This window comes from Phyllobates terribilis, unplaced genomic scaffold (genome assembly GCF_046119375.1).
Source record: "Phyllobates terribilis strain yellow unplaced genomic scaffold, ASM4611937v1 Scaffold_277__1_contigs__length_2500907, whole genome shotgun sequence".
Lineage (NCBI taxonomy): Eukaryota > Metazoa > Chordata > Amphibia > Anura > Dendrobatidae > Phyllobates > Phyllobates terribilis.
In genome coordinates, this window is record NW_027363037.1 from 419,252 (window position 1) to 440,358 (window position 21,107).

The 21,107-nt window shown below is 47.1% G+C and overlaps 8 non-coding genes across 8 annotated transcripts; all 8 read right to left on the reverse strand.

The window, feature by feature from the left end:
- Window positions 1–729: 729 nt before the first annotated feature.
- LOC141220250 (U2 spliceosomal RNA) lies at window positions 730–920 on the reverse strand. The gene has a single exon (XR_012288619.1). It is a non-coding gene; the product is annotated as a U2 spliceosomal RNA (small nuclear RNA).
- Window positions 921–2,041: 1,121 nt separating this feature from the next.
- On the reverse strand, window positions 2,042–2,232 carry LOC141219812 (U2 spliceosomal RNA). Its single transcript, XR_012288190.1, has one exon. It is a non-coding gene; the product is annotated as a U2 spliceosomal RNA (small nuclear RNA).
- A 1,114-nt stretch (window positions 2,233–3,346) lies between these two features.
- LOC141219813 (U2 spliceosomal RNA) lies at window positions 3,347–3,537 on the reverse strand. Its single transcript, XR_012288191.1, has one exon. It is a non-coding gene; the product is annotated as a U2 spliceosomal RNA (small nuclear RNA).
- A 1,115-nt stretch (window positions 3,538–4,652) lies between these two features.
- On the reverse strand, window positions 4,653–4,843 carry LOC141219815 (U2 spliceosomal RNA). Its single transcript, XR_012288193.1, has one exon. It is a non-coding gene; the product is annotated as a U2 spliceosomal RNA (small nuclear RNA).
- A 1,114-nt stretch (window positions 4,844–5,957) lies between these two features.
- On the reverse strand, window positions 5,958–6,148 carry LOC141219816 (U2 spliceosomal RNA). Its single transcript, XR_012288194.1, has one exon. It is a non-coding gene; the product is annotated as a U2 spliceosomal RNA (small nuclear RNA).
- Window positions 6,149–7,263: 1,115 nt separating this feature from the next.
- LOC141220204 (U2 spliceosomal RNA) lies at window positions 7,264–7,454 on the reverse strand. Its single transcript, XR_012288574.1, has one exon. It is a non-coding gene; the product is annotated as a U2 spliceosomal RNA (small nuclear RNA).
- Window positions 7,455–19,383: 11,929 nt separating this feature from the next.
- On the reverse strand, window positions 19,384–19,574 carry LOC141219817 (U2 spliceosomal RNA). The gene has a single exon (XR_012288195.1). It is a non-coding gene; the product is annotated as a U2 spliceosomal RNA (small nuclear RNA).
- A 1,112-nt stretch (window positions 19,575–20,686) lies between these two features.
- LOC141219619 (U2 spliceosomal RNA) lies at window positions 20,687–20,879 on the reverse strand. Its single transcript, XR_012288075.1, has one exon. It is a non-coding gene; the product is annotated as a U2 spliceosomal RNA (small nuclear RNA).
- Window positions 20,880–21,107: the final 228 nt, after the last annotated feature.

Consider the following 21,107-nt stretch of genomic DNA (forward strand, 5'->3'; position numbering starts at 1 on the left):
ATATAAAGGCTCAGAGCCTATTATGACATGCGCAGCCAGCGTTCCATTGCCACATTCCATCTACTGCAGGCAGGATACCTGGCTGGCTGAATGTCGCTGAGAAGCTCACAGAGACCGCCATAAGCAACAGTTTAACAGAATGCCACAGAATAATCAACCAAACTTTTTGGGTTGGGTTCTCTTTTATAGTCTGCAGGCATTAAATGAAAGAAGTCAGTGTTCCAGCAGAAGGAGACAACGTTTCAGAAAAGGCATTGTAGCAAACCAAAAAAGAAATTTTAAGCGCAGCAGAGTAACCAGCGCACATACCTGTTAGCTCAGGTGAGTTTAAAAGGCTGCTGTTGATAACAAGGGCATTTGCTAAATAGATGGTGTGTGTGCAACAATATACTGAAAGGTCAATTATATTGTGCAGCTTATCTCACCACCTGTAGTTATTTAGGTGAAAGCTCCAAAATGCTTGCCTAATATGTCTGTTTATCCAAAAGGAAGTAAAAAGGGAGAGCTAGAAAGATAGCATTGCATCACATTACATGGCAATGCAATGCACAGTTGCTGAAGTTGAACCAAAATGAGCTTGTAATCTGGCTTCTGCAACTTTGAACATGAAAAATCCAATGAGGAGAAGAAAAGCAAAGCCAAAGAGTCCATCCCAAAATCCGACAAACAAGCAAAATGAACAAAAAACATTGAATTCAATTCTTTCTGATTTTAGAAACTGCATTAAAGAAGGGGTGAACCGGGCCTGGAGATACTGCAATACCAGGTCAATGCGTGGAGTGGACAGAGCAAGCTCTTTTTCCATCTCCCTGTTCTAAAAATCCATTTAATATATGGTCCCCAGATAGGGGACGTATCAGATATTAAACTGATAAGAACAGATACTACACTTGATCTTAGCCAAAAGGCCGAGAAGCGATAACCAGAATTGGTTTCAAACTACGGAGCCACCCAAGGATCCTGAAAAGTCCATTTGTGGAGATGAGCTCCTGGACTCCCGTTAAGAAGACATGTTGTCAACCTCTAGATCCCTTACATGCCTGCACTTTTCGGCTTGCTGCTGCTGCAATCCACGCGTTTTAGATCTGCATAACTCCACCTCTTTAAACACAGCACCTTCACCCCCTGCTGTTCCCACCCGCCTCAACACCGTTGGAAGGGAGGAGAACCAATTAAGGCGGGGGGTGGGGTGGAACGAGCAGCTGTCTACCCTTAGCAGGAGGGCTCCTGATTACATACCTCTCCTGCTGCTGCTGCTGCTGCTGCTGGCTGTCCAGCAGCAGACTGAAGGTGGCTGCTGCTGTGCACAGGTATATAAAGGCTCAGAGCCTATTATGACACGCGCAGCCAGCGTTCCATTGCCACATTCCATCTACTGCAGGCAGGATACCTGGCTGGCTGAATGTCGCTGAGAAGCTCACAGAGACCGCCATAAGCAACAGTTTAACAGAATGCCACAGACTAATCAACCAAACTTTTTGGGTTGGGTTCTCTTTTATAGTCTGCAGGCATTAAATGAAAGAAGTCAGTGTTCCAGCAGAAGGAGACAACGTTTCAGAAAAGGCATTGTAGCAAACCAAAAAAGAAATTTTAAGCGCAGCAGAGTAACCAGCGCACATACCTGTTAGCTCAGGTGAGTTTAAAAGGCTGCTGTTGATAACAAGGGCATTTGCTAAATAGATGGTGTGTGTGCAACAATATACTGAAAGGTCAATTATATTGTGCAGCTTATCTCACCACCTGTAGTTATTTAGGTGAAAGCTCCAAAATGCTTGCCTAATATGTCTGTTTATCCAAAAGGAAGTAAAAAGGGAGAGCTAGAAAGATAGCATTGCATCACATTACATGGCAATGCAATGCACAGTTGCTGAAGTTGAACCAAAATGAGCTTGTAATCTGGCTTCTGCAACTTTGAACATGAAAAATCCAATGAGGAGAAGAAAAGCAAAGCCAAAGAGTCCATCCCAAAATCCGACAAACAAGCAAAATGAACAAAAAACATTGAATTCAATTCTTTCTGATTTTAGAAACTGCATTAAAGAAGGGGTGCACCGGTCCTGGAGATACTGCAATACCAGGTCAATGCGTGGAGTGGACAGAGCAAGCTCTTTTTCCATCTCCCTGTTCTAAAAATCCATTTAATATATGGTCCCCAGATAGGGGACGTATCAGATATTAAACTGATAAGAACAGATACTACACTTGATCTTAGCCAAAAGGCCGAGAAGCGATAACCAGAATTGGTTTCAAACTACGGAGCCACCCAAGGATCCTGAAAAGTCCATTTGTGGAGATGAGCTCCTGGACTCCCGTTAAGAAGACATGTTGTCAACCTCTAGATCCCTTACATGCCTGCACTTTTCGGCTTGCTGCTGCTGCAATCCACGCGTTTTAGATCTGCATAACTCCACCTCTTTAAACACAGCACCTTCACCCCCTGCTGTTCCCACCCGCCTCCACACCGTTGGAAGGGAGGAGAACCAATTAAGGCGGGGGGTGGGGTGGAACGAGCAGCTGTCTACCCTTAGCAGAAGGGCTCCTGATTACATACCTCTCCTGCTGCTGCTGCTGCTGGCTGTCCAGCAGCAGACTGAAGGTGGCTGCTGCTGTGCACAGGTATATAAAGGCTCAGAGCCTATTATGACACGCGCAGCCAGCGTTCCATTGCCACATTCCATCTACTGCAGGCAGGATACCTGGCTGGCTGAATGTCGCTGAGAAGCTCACAGAGACCGCCATAAGCAACAGTTTAACAGAATGCCACAGACTAATCAACCAAACTTTTTGGGTTGGGTTCTCTTTTATAGTCTGCAGGCATTAAATGAAAGAAGTCAGTGTTCCAGCAGAAGGAGACAACGTTTCAGAAAAGGCATTGTAGCAAACCAAAAAAGAAATTTTAAGCGCAGCAGAGTAACCAGCGCACATACCTGTTAGCTCAGGTGAGTTTAAAAGGCTGCTGTTGATAACAAGGGCATTTGCTAAATAGATGGTGTGTGTGCAACAATATACTGAAAGGTCAATTATATTGTGCAGCTTATCTCACCACCTGTAGTTATTTAGGTGAAAGCTCCAAAATGCTTGCCTAATATGTCTGTTTATCCAAAAGGAAGTAAAAAGGGAGAGCTAGAAAGATAGCATTGCATCACATTACATGGCAATGCAATGCACAGTTGCTGAAGTTGAACCAAATGAGCTTGTAATCTGGCTTCTGCAACTTTGAACATGAAAAATCCAATGAGGAGAAGAAAAGCAAAGCCAAGGAGTCCATCCCAAAATCCGACAAACAAGCAAAATGAACAAAAAACATTGAATTCAATTCTTTCTGATTTTAGAAACTGCATTAAAGAAGGGGTGCACCGGTCCTGGAGATACTGCAATACCAGGTCAATGCGTGGAGTGGACAGAGCAAGCTCTTTTTCCATCTCCCTGTTCTAAAAATCCATTTAATATATGGTCCCCAGATAGGGGACGTATCAGATATTAAACTGATAAGAACAGATACTACACTTGATCTTAGCCAAAAGGCCGAGAAGCGATAACCAGAATTGGTTTCAAACTACGGAGCCACCCAAGGATCCTGAAAAGTCCATTTGTGGAGATGAGCTCCTGGACTCCCGTTAAGAAGACATGTTGTCAACCTCTAGATCCCTTACATGCCTGCACTTTTCGGCTTGCTGCTGCTGCAATCCACGCGTTTTAGATCTGCATAACTCCACCTCTTTAAACACAGCACCTTCACCCCCTGCTGTTCCCACCCGCCTCAACACCGTTGGAAGGGAGGAGAACCAATTAAGGCGGGGGGTGGGGTGGAACGAGCAGCTGTCTACCCTTAGCAGGAGGGCTCCTGATTACATACCTCTCCTGCTGCTGCTGCTGCTGGCTGTCCAGCAGCAGACTGAAGGTGGCTGCTGCTGTGCACAGGTATATAAAGGCTCAGAGCCTATTATGACACGCGCAGCCAGCGTTCCATTGCCACATTCCATCTACTGCAGGCAGGATACCTGGCTGGCTGAATGTCGCTGAGAAGCTCACAGAGACCGCCATAAGCAACAGTTTAACAGAATGCCACAGACTAATCAACCAAACTTTTTGGGTTGGGTTCTCTTTTATAGTCTGCAGGCATTAAATGAAAGAAGTCAGTGTTCCAGCAGAAGGAGACAACGTTTCAGAAAAGGCATTGTAGCAAACCAAAAAAGAAATTTTAAGCGCAGCAGAGTAACCAGCGCACATACCTGTTAGCTCAGGTGAGTTTAAAAGGCTGCTGTTGATAACAAGGGCATTTGCTAAATAGATGGTGTGTGTGCAACAATATACTGAAAGGTCAATTATATTGTGCAGCTTATCTCACCACCTGTAGTTATTTAGGTGAAAGCTCCAAAATGCTTGCCTAATATGTCTGTTTATCCAAAAGGAAGTAAAAAGGGAGAGCTAGAAAGATAGCATTGCATCACATTACATGGCAATGCAATGCACAGTTGCTGAAGTTGAACCAAAATGAGCTTGTAATCTGGCTTCTGCAACTTTGAACATGAAAAATCCAATGAGGAGAAGAAAAGCAAAGCCAAAGAGTCCATCCCAAAATCCGACAAACAAGCAAAATGAACAAAAAACATTGAATTCAATTCTTTCTGATTTTAGAAACTGCATTAAAGAAGGGGTGCACCGGTCCTGGAGATACTGCAATACCAGGTCAATGCGTGGAGTGGACAGAGCAAGCTCTTTTTCCATCTCCCTGTTCTAAAAATCCATTTAATATATGGTCCCCAGATAGGGGACGTATCAGATATTAAACTGATAAGAACAGATACTACACTTGATCTTAGCCAAAAGGCCGAGAAGCGATAACCAGAATTGGTTTCAAACTACGGAGCCACCCAAGGATCCTGAAAAGTCCATTTGTGGAGATGAGCTCCTGGACTCCCGTTAAGAAGACATGTTGTCAACCTCTAGATCCCTTACATGCCTGCACTTTTCGGCTTGCTGCTGCTGCAATCCACGCGTTTTAGATCTGCATAACTCCACCTCTTTAAACACAGCACCTTCACCCCCTGCTGTTCCCACCCGCCTCAACACCGTTGGAAGGGAGGAGAACCAATTAAGGCGGGGGGTGGGGTGGAACGAGCAGCTGTCTACCCTTAGCAGAAGGGCTCCTGATTACATACCTCTCCTGCTGCTGCTGCTGCTGGCTGTCCAGCAGCAGACTGAAGGTGGCTGCTGCTGTGCACAGGTATATAAAGGCTCAGAGCCTATTATGACACGCGCAGCCAGCGTTCCATTGCCACATTCCATCTACTGCAGGCAGGATACCTGGCTGGCTGAATGTCGCTGAGAAGCTCACAGAGACCGCCATAAGCAACAGTTTAACAGAATGCCACAGACTAATCAACCAAACTTTTTGGGTTGGGTTCTCTTTTATAGTCTGCAGGCATTAAATGAAAGAAGTCAGTGTTCCAGCAGAAGGAGACAACGTTTCAGAAAAGGCATTGTAGCAAACCAAAAAAGAAATTTTAAGCGCAGCAGAGTAACCAGCGCACATACCTGTTAGCTCAGGTGAGTTTAAAAGGCTGCTGTTGATAACAAGGGCATTTGCTAAATAGATGGTGTGTGTGCAACAATATACTGAAAGGTCAATTATATTGTGCAGCTTATCTCACCACCTGTAGTTATTTAGGTGAAAGCTCCAAAATGCTTGCCTAATATGTCTGTTTATCCAAAAGGAAGTAAAAAGGGAGAGCTAGAAAGATAGCATTGCATCACATTACATGGCAATGCAATGCACAGTTGCTGAAGTTGAACCAAATGAGCTTGTAATCTGGCTTCTGCAACTTTGAACATGAAAAATCCAATGAGGAGAAGAAAAGCAAAGCCAAAGAGTCCATCCCAAAATCCGACAAACAAGCAAAATGAACAAAAAACATTGAATTCAATTCTTTCTGATTTTAGAAACTGCATTAAAGAAGGGGTGCACCGGTCCTGGAGATACTGCAATACCAGGTCAATGCGTGGAGTGGACAGAGCAAGCTCTTTTTCCATCTCCCTGTTCTAAAAATCCATTTAATATATGGTCCCCAGATAGGGGACGTATCAGATATTAAACTGATAAGAACAGATACTACACTTGATCTTAGCCAAAAGGCCGAGAAGCGATAACCAGAATTGGTTTCAAACTACGGAGCCACCCAAGGATCCTGAAAAGTCCATTTGTGGAGATGAGCTCCTGGACTCCCGTTAAGAAGACATGTTGTCAACCTCTAGATCCCTTACATGCCTGCACTTTTCGGCTTGCTGCTGCTGCAATCCACGCGTTTTAGATCTGCATAACTCCACCTCTTTAAACACAGCACCTTCACCCCCTGCTGTTCCCACCCGCCTCAACACCGTTGGAAGGGAGGAGAACCAATTAAGGCGGGGGGTGGGGTGGAACGAGCAGCTGTCTACCCTTAGCAGGAGGGCTCCTGATTACATACCTCTCCTGCTGCTGCTGCTGCTGGCTGTCCAGCAGCAGACTGAAGGTGGCTGCTGCTGTGCACAGGTATATAAAGGCTCAGAGCCTATTATGACACGCGCAGCCAGCGTTCCATTGCCACATTCCATCTACTGCAGGCAGGATACCTGGCTGGCTGAATGTCGCTGAGAAGCTCACAGAGACCGCCATAAGCAACAGTTTAACAGAATGCCACAGACTAATCAACCAAACTTTTTGGGTTGGGTTCTCTTTTATAGTCTGCAGGCATTAAATGAAAGAAGTCAGTGTTCCAGCAGAAGGAGACAACGTTTCAGAAAAGGCATTGTAGCAAACCAAAAAAGAAATTTTAAGCGCAGCAGAGTAACCAGCGCACATACCTGTTAGCTCAGGTGAGTTTAAAAGGCTGCTGTTGATAACAAGGGCATTTGCTAAATAGATGGTGTGTGTGCAACAATATACTGAAAGGTCAATTATATTGTGCAGCTTATCTCACCACCTGTAGTTATTTAGGTGAAAGCTCCAAAATGCTTGCCTAATATGTCTGTTTATCCAAAAGGAAGTAAAAAGGGAGAGCTAGAAAGATAGCATTGCATCACATTACATGGCAATGCAATGCACAGTTGCTGAAGTTGAACCAAAATGAGCTTGTAATCTGGCTTCTGCAACTTTGAACATGAAAAATCCAATGAGGAGAAGAAAAGCAAAGCCAAAGAGTCCATCCCAAAATCCGACAAACAAGCAAAATGAACAAAAAACATTGAATTCAATTCTTTCTGATTTTAGAAACTGCATTAAAGAAGGGGTGCACCGGTCCTGGAGATACTGCATTACCAGGTCAATGCGTGGAGTGGACAGAGCAAGCTCTTTTTCCATCTCCCTGTTCTAAAAATCCATTTAATATATGGTCCCCAGATAGGGGACGTATCAGATATTAAACTGATAAGAACAGATACTACACTTGATCTTAGCCAAAAGGCCGAGAAGCGATAACCAGAATTGGTTTCAAACTACGGAGCCACCCAAGGATCCTGAAAAGTCCATTTGTGGAGATGAGCTCCTGGACTCCCGTTAAGAAGACATGTTGTCAACCTCTAGATCCCTTACATGCCTGCACTTTTCGGCTTGCTGCTGCTGCAATCCACGCGTTTTAGATCTGCATAACTCCACCTCTTTAAACACAGCACCTTCACCCCCTGCTGTTCCCACCCGCCTCAACACCGTTGGAAGGGAGGAGAACCAATTAAGGCGGGGGGTGGGGTGGAACGAGCAGCTGTCTACCCTTAGCAGGAGGGCTCCTGATTACATACCTCTCCTGCTGCTGCTGCGGCTGGCTGTCCAGCAGCAGACTGAAGGTGGCTGCTGCTGTGCACAGGTATATAAAGGCTCAGAGCCTATTATGACACGCGCAGCCAGCGTTTCATTGCCACATTCCATCTACTGCAGGCAGGATACCTGGCTGGCTGAATGTCGCTGAGAAGCTCACAGAGACCGTCATAAGCAACAGTTTAACAGAATGCCACAGACTAATCAACCAAACTTTTTGGGTTGGGTTCTCTTTTATAGTCTGCAGGCATTAAATGAAAGAAGTCAGTGTTCCAGCAGAAGGAGACAACGTTTCAGAAAAGGCATTGTAGCAAACCAAAAAAGAAATTTTAAGCGCAGCAGAGTAACCAGCGCACATACCTGTTAGCTCAGGTGAGTTTAAAAGGCTGCTGTTGATAACAAGGGCATTTGCTAAATAGATGGTGTGTGTGCAACAATATACTGAAAGGTCAATTATATTGTGCAGCTTATCTCACCACTAGTGTTGAGCATTCCGATACTGAAATATCGGGTATCGGCCGATATTCGCGGTATCGGAATTCCGATACTTAATTCCGATACTATTGCAATATCGTATACCGGAATCGGAAGTTCCCATAATGCAATGAGACATTTTCATTTTATTCAGCCAATGAGGATCCTAAGAAGTGTGGGCACATCCTGTTAGGCATGTAGGCATCTTAACTAATGGCATGGCTGTGATTGGCTGCTGAAATGATGTCATGATGCACTATAAAAGCCACCGCCGCCATTTTGAGCTCACTCTGCTGTGAATTCAGTTAGGGATAGGACGCTGTTGTTCTGAGGGACAGTTTTAGCTACCTATTTGCTCTATACTGCTTTACCCAAGCTACTTTCTAAATCACTGTGCCTTGCAGTGCTAGTGCACAGTTCCCTGTGCTGTTCACCGCTATCTGCAAGGTCTGTGTGTGTGAGTGCAGCTCACCCTGTAGTGTGTGCTTCAGCCAAGTCTGGTTGTAGTGCACTCAGTGTGTGTCACTGCCTCATACATTGTCCTTTTTTGCCAATTCATAATTTTTCCTGATATCTCCTATTAGTGTGGTGGTTCCATCTGTATTCAGCTAAATTGGTTCCAAACACACTATATAGGAGTAGATAGAGAAATTTTTTTCCGTCTTGCAGCACTAGTGCACAGTGCTCTGCATCTGTACTGTTCACCGCTGTCTGCAAGGTCTGGTGTGTGAGTGCAGCTCACCCTGTAGTGTGTGCTTCAACCCCGTCTGGTTGTAGTGCACTCAGTGTGTGTCACTGCCTCATACATTGTCCTTTATTGCCAATTCATAATTTTTCCTGATATCTCCTATTAGTGTGGTGGTTCCATCTGTATTCAGCTAAATTGGTTCCAAACACACTATATAGGAGTAGATAGAGAAATTTTTTTCCGTCTTGCAGCACTAGTGCACAGTGCTCTGCATCTGTACTGTTCACCGCTGTCTGCAAGGTCTGGTGTGTGAGTGCAGCTCACCCTGTAGTGTGTGCTTCAACCCCGTCTGGTTGTAGTGCACTCAGTGTGTGTCACTGCCTCATACATTGTCCTTTATTGCCAATTGATAATTTTTCCTGATATCTCCTATTAGTGTGGTGGTTCCATCTGTATTCAGCTAAATTGGTTCCAAACACACTATATAGGAGTAGATAGAGAAATTTTTTTCCGTCTTGCAGCACTAGTGCACAGTGCTCTGCATCTGTACTGTTCACCGCTGTCTGCAAGGTCTGGTGTGTGAGTGCAGCTCACCCTGTAGTGTGTGCTTCAACCCCGTCTGGTTGTAGTGCACTCAGTGTGTGTCACTGCCTCATACATTGTCCTTTATTGCCAATTCATAATTTTTCCTGATATCTCCTATTAGTGTGGTGGTTCCATCTGTATTCAGCTAAATTGGTTCCAAACACACTATATAGGAGTAGATAGAGAATTTTTTTTCCGTCTTGCAGCACTAGTGCACAGTGCTCTGCATCTGTACTGTTCACCGCTGTCTGCAAGGTCTGGTGTGTGAGTGCAGCTCACCCTGTAGTGTGTGCTTCAACCCCGTCTGGTTGTAGTGCACTCAGTGTGTGTCACTGCCTCATACATTGTCCTTTATTGCCAATTCATAATTTTTCCTGATATCTCCTATTAGTGTGGTGGTTCCATCCATATTCAGCTAAATTGATTCCAAACACACTATATAGGAGTAGATAGAGGAGCCTTTCTGCAGCATTGGGCCCTGCAGCCCCAGCCAGATTAGTATTAGCCTATTTTTTGCAGCCTCATCTATTGCATTGTAGGTTACCTTCCTACATTGTAATAGCTACAAAAAGTTTGTGATACTATCGTTATTACATCTTTAGGCACATCCAGTGTCTTTTTGTGACAAAAAAAACCTAAATAAAGTTCACCAAACACTCCACTTTACAGTTGTGTAGGCCACATTAGCTCATATTAAAGTCTAGTCCACACTTTATAAAATTAGTGTTTCTTATACCTGTTAGCAGCTGTTCAGGAATAAGCACACTAAGCCCTTAGTACTTTTCTGCCTATCTTTATCAGTCTACCAAGATGAAGAAGGCAGGGAGTAAGGCATGTGGTCGTGGTCGTGGGCGTGGGCGTGGAGTTTCTGCAGGGAGAGGACGTGAGGATTCTGTGCCTGCAGGGAGAGGACGTGGGGATTCTGTGCCTGCTGCGGGCACCAGTGACTCAGCATCCCCCAGTTTTACCAGGGAACAGTCCTTTATGCGCAGCTTTGTAGGAGCTAGCCGTACCCCACTGCTGCGCGAGGACCAAATTGAAGCCGTTGTCGGATGGATGGCAGCTAACGCATCGACTTCAATTAGTTCCAGATCCTCTCAGGTCCTGAGCACTGAAGAGCACCCATCTGTCTCTTCACCACCTGCCAAATTGCCCAGGCAGTCAGAGAGCCCTGGACAGGAGCCATCTCTACTTCTGTTCTCTGAATCTCTTGGCTTGGAAAGAGGGGGCCAGCCAAGCAGAATTCGAGAATTTGAAGAAGAGGTAGTATGCAGTGATGCGCAACCGTTTTGTCTCTCTGAATCTGAAGAGGCGGGTGGGCCAGTGCCTATGGTCAGCAGCACACCTCAGTACGCATCTGATGATGAGACTCAGGTGCCACTTTCTGGTGCGTACTGTGCTGTCGAGACTACCCAGGAGAAGCAGTTGTTTGAAGAGGGTGGTGTAGATGATGAGGTCCTTGACCCATCATGGCGTGAGGGACAGGAAGGTGGTGGGAGCAGCTCTGAGGAAGAGATTCCCCGAACGGCCCAAAAAGGAGGGAGAGGGAGGGGGCAGACTTGGTTGCCTGTAGCCTCCACTTCGGCACCCATTAGGAGCATGGCTCTTCCAAAATCCAAAGCGGGCGCTCCCAAGACTTGCAGTGCCTGGTCCTTTTTTGACACAGTTGCAGATGACATTTGCTTTGTCAAATGCAAGCTGTGTAATCAGAAGGTGAAAAGAGGGAAAAGTGTCAGCAACCTCAATACCACAAATATGTGGAAACATGTGCGGACCAAGCACGTGGTGGAGTTACACAAACACACTGAAGACCTAGGCCAACCTACAGCGCCACCTACCACCTCTTCAGCTCGTGTTGTAGCCTCTTCCTCCAGCTCACACACAGCTGGTTCGGCTTCCTCACAGGATCGCCATGGAAGAATCTCTGGCACTGTTGTACAGAGACACAGTGTAATTCCACCCACAGCACCACTTTCCCAGTCATCCTCACACTCCCAGGCCAGTCTACAGCCATCGTTAGCACAGGCATGGGAGAAAAGGCGCCCATACTCGGCAAACCACCCCCGAGCACAGGCTCTGAATGCTGGCATTGCTAAACTACTGGCCCTTGAAATGCTATCATTCAGGCTGGTGGAGACTGACACATTCCGTAACTTTATGGCATTGGCAGTCCCACAATACAACGTGCCCAGCCGCTTTTATTTCAGCAGGCAAGCCGTCCCTGCCCTGCAACATCATGTGGAGGGAAAAATTAAACATGCGCTACAAAACGCCGTCAGTAGCAAGGTCCACCTGACCACTGATGCGTGGACCAGTAAGCATGGACAGGGACGATACCTTTCCCTCACTGCCCATTGGGTAAATGTTGTGGAGCCGGGTACAGATCTTGAGAGTGGCGCTGTACGTGTTCTGCCAACTCCAAGGATTGCAGGAATCCAGTCTGTACACATTGACTCCTCCTCATACTCCAGTTCCTCTGAATCAGCGCTGCAGGAGCCGTCACGGTCTACCTCCACATCGACCCGTGAACGGTTACCTGTTATGATGACCGATATGAGCACAGCCGTGGCCAAACGTCAACAGGCCGTATTAAAATTAATTTCTTTGGGGAATCGAAGCCACACAGCGCAGGAGCTCTGGAATGCCATCAAGCAGCAGAGTGACGTGTGGTTTGTGCCAGCGAATCTCCAGCCAGGCATGGTAGTGTGTGACAATGGCCGAAATCTGGTGGCAGCTCTGGGCCTAGGCAACCTCACTCACATCCCATGTCTGGCACATGTGCTCAACTTGGTCGTGCAGAGTTTTTTGAGGGACTATCCGGATCTTGATGCACTGCTTCACAAGGTCCGCATAGAGTGCGCTCACTTGCGGCGTTCCAGCAATGCAAGATCACGCATTGCAGCTCTGCAGCGCCGATTATGTCTTCCGGAACATCGCATCATATGTGACCTACCCACCAGGTGGAATTCAACGTTACATATGTTGGAGAGGTTGTGTGAGCAGCAGGCAGCAGTAATGGAGTACCAGCTGCAGCAGGCGCAAACAAGTCGCAGTGCGCGCCGTTCACACTTCACCACCACTGAGTGGGCCTCTATGAAGGACATTTGCCACGTTTTGCGTGCCTTCGATTATTCCACGCGGATGGCGAGTGCAGATGATGCACTAGTCAGCATGACTATCCCCCTTATCTGCCTGCTTGAAAAAACACTGCAAGCACTAAGGGACGAGGTTTTGGAAGAGGTGGAGGATGAGGAGTCACAAATGCCATCTGCTTCTCTACAGTCTGCGCAACGTGGTTCCTCACAAAGGCCTAGGCAGGGGACACTTTGTGAGGAGGATGAGGAGGAGTCAATGGATGAGGAAGACATCTGTCCAGAGGAGGGAGGTACACAATGCTCTAGTAGTCAGTATCTAGAGCGAGGGTGGGGTGATGCAGAGCAGGCAGAGATCACGCCTCAAGCAGGGGACAGCGTTTCTTGGCCAGTTGGCAGTCTGCAGCACATGGTTGATTTCATGCTGCAGTGCCTCAGAAACGACCGCCGCATCGCCCACATTCTCAACACGGCTGATTATTGGGTGTCCACCCTCCTAGATCCTCGCTACCGGGACAACTTACAAAGCCTCATAACACCATTGAACCGGGAGCGTAAAATGCGGGAGTACCAAGACGCACTGGTGCATTCCATCATGTTCTCCATTCCAACCGAGAGCAGTGCTGCTAGTGCTTTACAAAGCAGCTCAGTGCGTCGAGGCAGTGGAGGAAGCTCTGCACAAAGAGGGAGCAGAAGCAGCGCCTCAGCACAAGGCAAGACCAGTATGGCCGAAATGTGGCAAAGTTTTGTGTCCCCGCCGCCACAAATGTCTACACCATCACAGACAGCTCCAGTCAGCAGGAGGCAACGTTTCCGTCAGATGGTGACAGACTACATGTCTTGCCCTCTTAGTGTACTCCCAGACGGCTCTTCTCCCTTCAAGTTTTGGGTCTGTAAGCTGGATACATGGCCAGAGCTTAGTCAGTATGCACTGGAGGTGCTAGCTTGCCCTGCTGCTAGTGTATTATCGGAACGCGTCTTTAGTGCCGCAGGTGGTGTACTAACAGACCGTCGCATGCGACTATCCTCCGATAACGTTGACCGGCTTACTTTTCTCAAAATGAACAAGGCCTGGATCTCTCATGAATTTGCCAGTCCTCTTCCAGAATAAATAATTGGTTGGCAACAGTATCCAGGTCTCCTGTTCTGTTCATGTTTCTACCACCTGAACTGTAATCCCTGAGCTCCAACACCGCCAGTTGGCGCTCGGAAGTGCCGTCTGCACAGTCAACACTTACTGCCGTGTTATTGGGGTTCAGTAACGTCAGCTGTTCTCCTGCTGTGCGGACGGCAATTTCTCCTGATTTGTCCACATCCACTGTACTACACATTTTAAAGTTGCTCCAATTACTCCTCTGGCTCCTCTGTTTTCATTCTTATCCCTGGGCTCCAGCACCGCCAGTTGGCGCTCGGAAGTGCTGTCTGCACAGTCAACACTTGCTACCATGTTATTGGGGTTCAGTAACGTCAGCTGTTCCCCTGCTGTGCGGACGGCAATTTCTCCTGCTCTGTCCACATTCTCACTACTACAGATTTTAAAGTTGCTCCAATTACACCTCTGGCTCCTCTGTTTTCAGTATTATCCCTGAGCTCCAACACCGCCAGTTGGCGCACGGAAGTGCCGTCTGCACAGTCAACACTTGCTGCCGTGTTATTGGGGTTCAGTAACGTCAGCTGTTCTCCTGCTGTGCGGACGGCAATTTCTCCTGCTTTGTCCAAATCCACTGTACTACACATTTTAAAGTTGCTCGAATTACACCTCTGGCTCCTCTGTTTTCATTCTTATCCCTGGGCTCCAGCACCGCCAGTTGGCGCTCGGAAGTGCCGTCTGCACAGTCAACACTTGCTGCCGTGTTATTGGGGTTCAGTAACGTCAGCTGTTCTCCTGCTGTGCGGACGGCAATTTCTCCTGCTTTGTCCACATCCACTGTACTACACATTTTAAAGTTGCTCGAATTACACCTCTGGCTCCTCTGTTTTCATTCTTATCCCTGGGCTCCAGCACCGCCAGTTGGCGCTCGGAAGTGCCGTCTGCACAGTCAACACTTGCTACCATGTTATTGGGGTTCAGTAACGTCAGCTGTTCCCCTGCTGTGTTCACGGCAATTTCTCCTGCTCTGTCCATATTCACTGTGCTACTTATTTAAAACTTGCTCCAATTACACCTCTGGCTCCTCCGTTTTTAGTATTTACCCTGGGCTCCAACACCGCCAGTTGGCGCTCGGAAGTGCTGTCTGCACAGTCAACACTTGCTGCCGTGTTATTGGGGTTCAGTAACGTCAGCTGTTCCCCTGCTGTGCGGACGGCAATTTCTCCTGCTCTGTCCACATTCTCACTACTACAGATTTTAAAGTTGCTCCAATTACACCTCTGGCTCCTCTGTTTTCATTCTTATCCCTGGGCTCCAGCACCGCCAGTTGGCGCTCGGAAGTGCTGTCTGCACAGTCAACACTTGCTACCATGTTATTGGGGTTCAGTAACGTCAGCTGTTCCCCTGCTGTGCGGACGGCAATTTCTCCTGCTCTGTCCACATTCTCACTACTACAGATTTTAAAGTTGCTCCAATTACACCTCTGGCTCCTCTGTTTTCATTCTTATCCCTGGGCTCCAGCACCGCCAGTTGGCGCTCGGAAGTGCCGTCTGCACAGTCAACACTTGCTGCGGTGTTATTGGGGTTCGGTAACGTCAGCTGTTCCCCTGCTGTGTTCACGGCAATTTCTCCTGCTCTGTCCATATTCACTGTGCTACTTATTTAAAACTTGCTCCAATTACACCTCTGGCTCCTCCGTTTTTAGTATTTACCCTGGGCTCCAACACCGCCAGTTGGCGCTCGGAAGTGCTGTCTGCACAGTCAACACTTGCTGCCGTGTTATTGGGGTTCAGTAACGTCAGCTGTTCTCCTGCTGTGCGGACGGCAATTTCTCCTGCTTTGTCCACATCCACTGTACTACACATTTTAAAGTTGCTCGAATTACACCTCTGGCTCCTCTGTTTTCATTCTTATCCCTGGGCTCCAGCACCGCCAGTTGGCGCTCGGAAGTGCCGTCTGCACAGTCAACACTTGCTGCGGTGTTATTGGGGTTCGGTAACGTCAGCTGTTCCCCTGCTGTGTTCACGGCAATTTCTCCTGCTCTGTCCATATTCACTGTGCTACTTATTTAAAACTTGCTCCAATTACACCTCTGGCTCCTCCGTTTTTAGTATTTACCCTGGGCTCCAATACCGCTAGCTGCTGCTCAGAAGTGCCGTCTGCACAGTCAACGCTTGCTCCAGTGTTATTGGGATTCAGTAACGTCAGCTGATCCCCAGCTGTGTGTCCGGCAAATTCTCCTGCTTTGTCCACATCCACTATAGTACGGATTTAAAACCTCCTCCAAATACACCTCTGGCTCTTCTGTTTTTAGTATTTACCCTGGGCTCCAGCACCGCCAGCTGGTTCTCGGCAGTTCCATTGGCTCTTGTACCTTCTGCTACCCATCCGGGTTCCAGTACCGTCAGCTGGTTCTCGGCAGTGTCTTTGGCACGGGTACTCCCTCCTGCCCAGCCTGGTTCCAGCACGCCAGCTGTTTCCGGGTAGTGTCAACGTCACTTTGCCTCCAATGCGTTGTCCTGTCGTGTTGCGGTCGAGTTAGCCGACTCTATGGTGCCTGCAGTTTAGGTGACTCCTATGTGAGCTGCGGGATCTGGCAATGAAGGCTGGTTCCATAGTGCCAATAGGACAAGCACCCTCTGTAGGACTGTGGGTTTTGGTAACTGCGGCCGGCTCGCGGCCTTGAACTTTTTTTTTACATGGGTACCTTCTGCTACCCATCCGGGTTCCAGTACCGTCAGCTGGTTCTCGGCAGTGCCTTTGGATTAGGTGCCTCCTTCTCGGTATCCAAGTTCCACCAACGTCTGCTGGTCCTTGGTAGTGCTTTCTGGCACAGGTACCTCCTGCTTAGTAACCGAGTTCCAGTAACATCAGCTGGTCCTCGGTAGTTCCATTGGCTCTTGTACCTTCTGCTACCCATCCGGGTTCCAGTACCGTCAGCTGGTCCTCGGTAGTTCCATTTGCTCTTGTATCTTCTGCTACCCATCCGGGTTCCAGTACCGTCAGCTGGTTCTCGGCAGTGTCTTTGGCACGGGTACTCCCTCCTGCCCAGCCTGGTTCCAGCACGCCAGCTGTTTCCGGGTAGTGTCAACGTCACTTTGCCTCCAATGCGTTGTCCTGTCGTGTTGCGGTCGGGTTAGCCGACTCTATGGTGCCTGCAGTTTAGGTGACTCCTATGTGGGCTGCGGGATCTGGCAATGAAGGCTGGTTCCATAGTGCCAATAGGACAAGCACCCTCTGTAGGACTGTGGGTTTTGGTAACTGCGGCCGGCTCGCGGCCTTGAACTTTTTTTTTACATGGGTACCTTCTGCTACCCATCCGGGTTCCAGTACCGTCAGCTGGTTCTCGGCAGTGCCTTTGGATTAGGTGCCTCCTTCTCGGTATCCAAGTTCCACCAACGTCTGCTGGTCCTTGGTAGTGCTTTCTGGCACAGGTACCTCCTGCTTAGTAACCGAGTTCCAGTAACATCAGCTGGTCCTCGGTAGTTCCATTGGCTCTTGTACCTTCTGCTACCCATCCGGGTTCCAGTAACATCAGCTGGTCCTCGGTAGTTCCATTGGCTCTTGTACCTTCTGCTACCCATCCGGGTTCCAGTACCGTCAGCTGGTTCTCGGCAGTGCCTTTGGATTAGGTGCCTCCTTCTCGGTATCCAAGTTCCACCAACGTCTGCTGGTCCTTGGTAGTGCTTTCTGGCACAGGTACCTCCTGCTTAGTAACCGAGTTCCAGTAACATCAGCTGGTCCTCGGTAGTTCCATTGGCTCTTGTACCTTCTGCTACCCATCCGGGTTCCAGTAACATCAGCTGGTCCTCGGTAGTTCCATTGGCTCTTGTACCTTCTGCTACCCATCCGGGTTCCAGTACCGTCAGCTGGTTCTCGGCAGTGCCTTTGGATTAGGTGCCTCCTTCTCGGTATCCAAGTTCCACCAACGTCTGCTGGTCCTTGGTAGTGCTTTCTGGCACAGGTACCTCCTGCTTAGTAACCGAGTTCCAGTAACATCAGCTGGTCCTCGGTAGTTCCATTGGCTCTTGTACCTTCTGCTATCCATCCGGGTTCCAGTACCGTCAGCTGGTCCTCGGTAGTTCCTCAGCTTTCTTGTACCTTCTGCTACATTTCCAAGTTCAAGCTTTTTGAAATGGTTCTTGGTAATCACTCTGGATCTCCCTGACGAGGACCCTGAAGACGAGGACCCTGAAGACCAACCCTAAGAAGACGAGGACCCCGAAGACAATGACCCTGAAGACGAGGACCCTGAAGACCACCCCGAAGAAGACGAGGACCCTGAAGACCACCCCGAAGAAGACGAGGACCCTGAAGACCACCCCGAAGAAGACGAGGACCCCGAAGACGAGGACCCAGAAGACCAACCCGAAGAAGACGAGGACCCCGAAGACGAGGACCCCCGAAGACGACGACCCTGAAGACCACCCCGAAGAAGACCAAGAAGATGACCCTGAAGAAGTTGACCAAGAAGACAAAGAAGAGAAGACAAGCACCAAGATACAGAAAAACAAGAGACAGAAAACCAAGAAGCAGAAATACAAGAAGCTGCAGAACAAAAAGCGGAAGAACATTAAGCATAAGACTAAAAATCAGAGCAAAAGATAATATCTAAATTATAAGCAGAAGATGACTAAGCAGTGTATGGGGGTGAGTCCGTTCCTCCTCGTGGTGCCCCTGGAAAAGACCTGCTGCTGCAGGCCAAACTGAACGCGGACAAATCCTGTTGTAAATCTTTTGTGACGGGCAGAACGAAAGGTGTAATGTCCAACCTTTTATAGATAACAACTACAGGAATGCCTGTCACAAATAAGAATATGATGAAGAAGAAGAATATGAAGAAGATGAAGAAGTAGAATATGAAGAATGTAAAAAAAAGAATAATACGAAGAAGGTGAAGAAGAAGAAGGTGAAGAAGAAGTGGATGAAAAAGATGCTGAGGATGATGAAGGAGAAAGTGTGGGAGAAGTAAAAAAGAAGGTGAAGAGCATGGAAGTAGTGAAACATAAATATCTGACAAAATATAAAAATACTTAACATAGTTAATATTTCCGTAACTCAGAACATAATAAAAAAATATTAATTCCTGCTATTCCATTTGACTGGGCTAAACCTCTATGCCTTTATTGTCTCCCCCACCTCCCCCAATACATTCTACATTATTCTTAGTTGTTTTCCTTCATGTAGAAATAACCTACAAGGAAAGAAAGGGTTTATTTTAATTCCGATATTTATGTCCCATTGACTTGCATTGGTTTCCGGTATCGGAATCGGCGATATCCGATACTTTTTCGGTATCGGTCCGATCCAATCCGATCCGATATTTCCCGATATCGGAAGGTATCGCTCAACACTACTCACCACCTGTAGTTATTTAGGTGAAAGCTCCAAAATGCTTGCCTAATATGTCTGTTTATCCAAAAGGAAGTAAAAAGGGAGAGCTAGAAAGATAGCATTGCATCACATTACATGGCAATGCAATGCACAGTTGCTGAAGTTGAACCAAAATGAGCTTGTAATCTGGCTTCTGCAACTTTGAACATGAAAAATCCAATGAGGAGTAGAAAAGCAAAGCCAAAGAGTCCATCCCAAAATCCGACAAACAAGCAAAATGAACAAAAAACATTGAATTCAATTCTTTCTGATTTTAGAAACTGCATTAAAGAAGGGGTGCACCGGTCCTGGAGATACTGCAATACCAGGTCAATGCGTGGAGTGGACAGAGCAAGCTCTTTTTCCATCTCCCTGTTCTAAAAATCCATTTAATATATGGTCCCCAGATAGGGGACGTATCAGATATTAAACTGATAAGAACAGATACTACACTTGATCTTAGCCAAAAGGCCGAGAAGCGATAACCAGAATTGGTTTCAAACTACGGAGCCACCCAAGGATCCTGAAAAGTCCATTTGTGGAGATGAGCTCCTGGACTCCCATTAAGAAGACATGTTGTCAACCTCTAGATCCCTTACATGCCTGCACTTTTCGGCTTGCTGCTGCTGCAATCCACGCGTTTTAGATCTGCATAACTCCACCTCTTTAAACACAGCACCTTCACCCCCTGCTGTTCCCACCCGCCTCAACACCGTTGGAAGGGAGGAGAACCAATTAAGGCGGGGGGTGGGGTGGAACGAGCAGCTGTCTACCCTTAGCAGGAGGGCTCCTGATTACATACCTCTCCTGCTGCTGCTGCTGGCTGTCCAGCAGCAGACTGAAGGTGGCTGCTGCTGTGCACAGGTATATAAAGGCTCAGAGCCTATTATGACACGCGCAGCCAGCGTTCCATTGCCACATTCCATCTACTGCAGGCAGGATACCTGGCTGGCTGAATGTCGCTGAGAAGCTCACAGAGACCGCCATAAGCAACAGTTTAACAGAATGCCACAGACTAATCAACCAAACTTTTTGGGTTGGGTTCTCTTTTATAGTCTGCAGGCATTAAATGAAAGAAGTCAGTGTTCCAGCAGAAGGAGACAACGTTTCAGAAAAGGCATTGTAGCAAACCAAAAAAGAAATTTTAAGCGCAGCAGAGTAACCAGCGCACATACCTGTTAGCTCAGGTGAGTTTAAAAGGCTGCTGTTGATAACAAGGGCATTTGCTAAATAGATGGTGTGTGTGCAACAATATACTGAAAGGTCAATTATATTGTGCAGCTTATCTCACCACCTGTAGTTATTTAGGTGAAAGCTCCAAAATGCTTGCCTAATATGTCTGTTTATCCAAAAGGAAGTAAAAAGGGAGAGCTAGAAAGATAGCATTGCATCACATTACATGGCAATGCAATGCACAGTTGCTGAAGTTGAACCAAAATGAGCTTGTAATCTGGCTTCTGCAACTTTGAACATGAAAAATCCAATGAGGAGAAGAAAAGCAAAGCCAAAGAGTCCATCCCAAAATCCGACAAACAAGCAAAATGAACAAAAAACATTGAATTCAATTCTTTCTGATTTTAGAAACTGCATTAAAGAAGGGGTGCACCGGTCCTGGAGATACTGCAATACCAGGTCAATGCGTGGAGTGGACAGAGCAAGCTCTTTTTCCATCTCCCTGTTCTAAAAATCCATTTAATATATGGTCCCCAGATAGGGGACGTATCAGATATTAAACTGATAAGAACAGATTTTTTGATTGAATATATCTTTTATTAGCACAAAAAATAAGTTAACAGACAGTGTACAGTGCCGCAGCCCAGTACACCCAGAATTCTACATCATATTTACATAGCATGAGGATACGACGCACTAACTAGACACATCACACCCCTATGCTACACAAAACACTCAATCTGAAAGAAAAAGCATGTCAATCAATACAGTACGACGAACCGTGATAAGGGATGGGGATTGGGAAAAAGGGGATGGGGAGGGGAAAATCACAGGCCCGAAGCT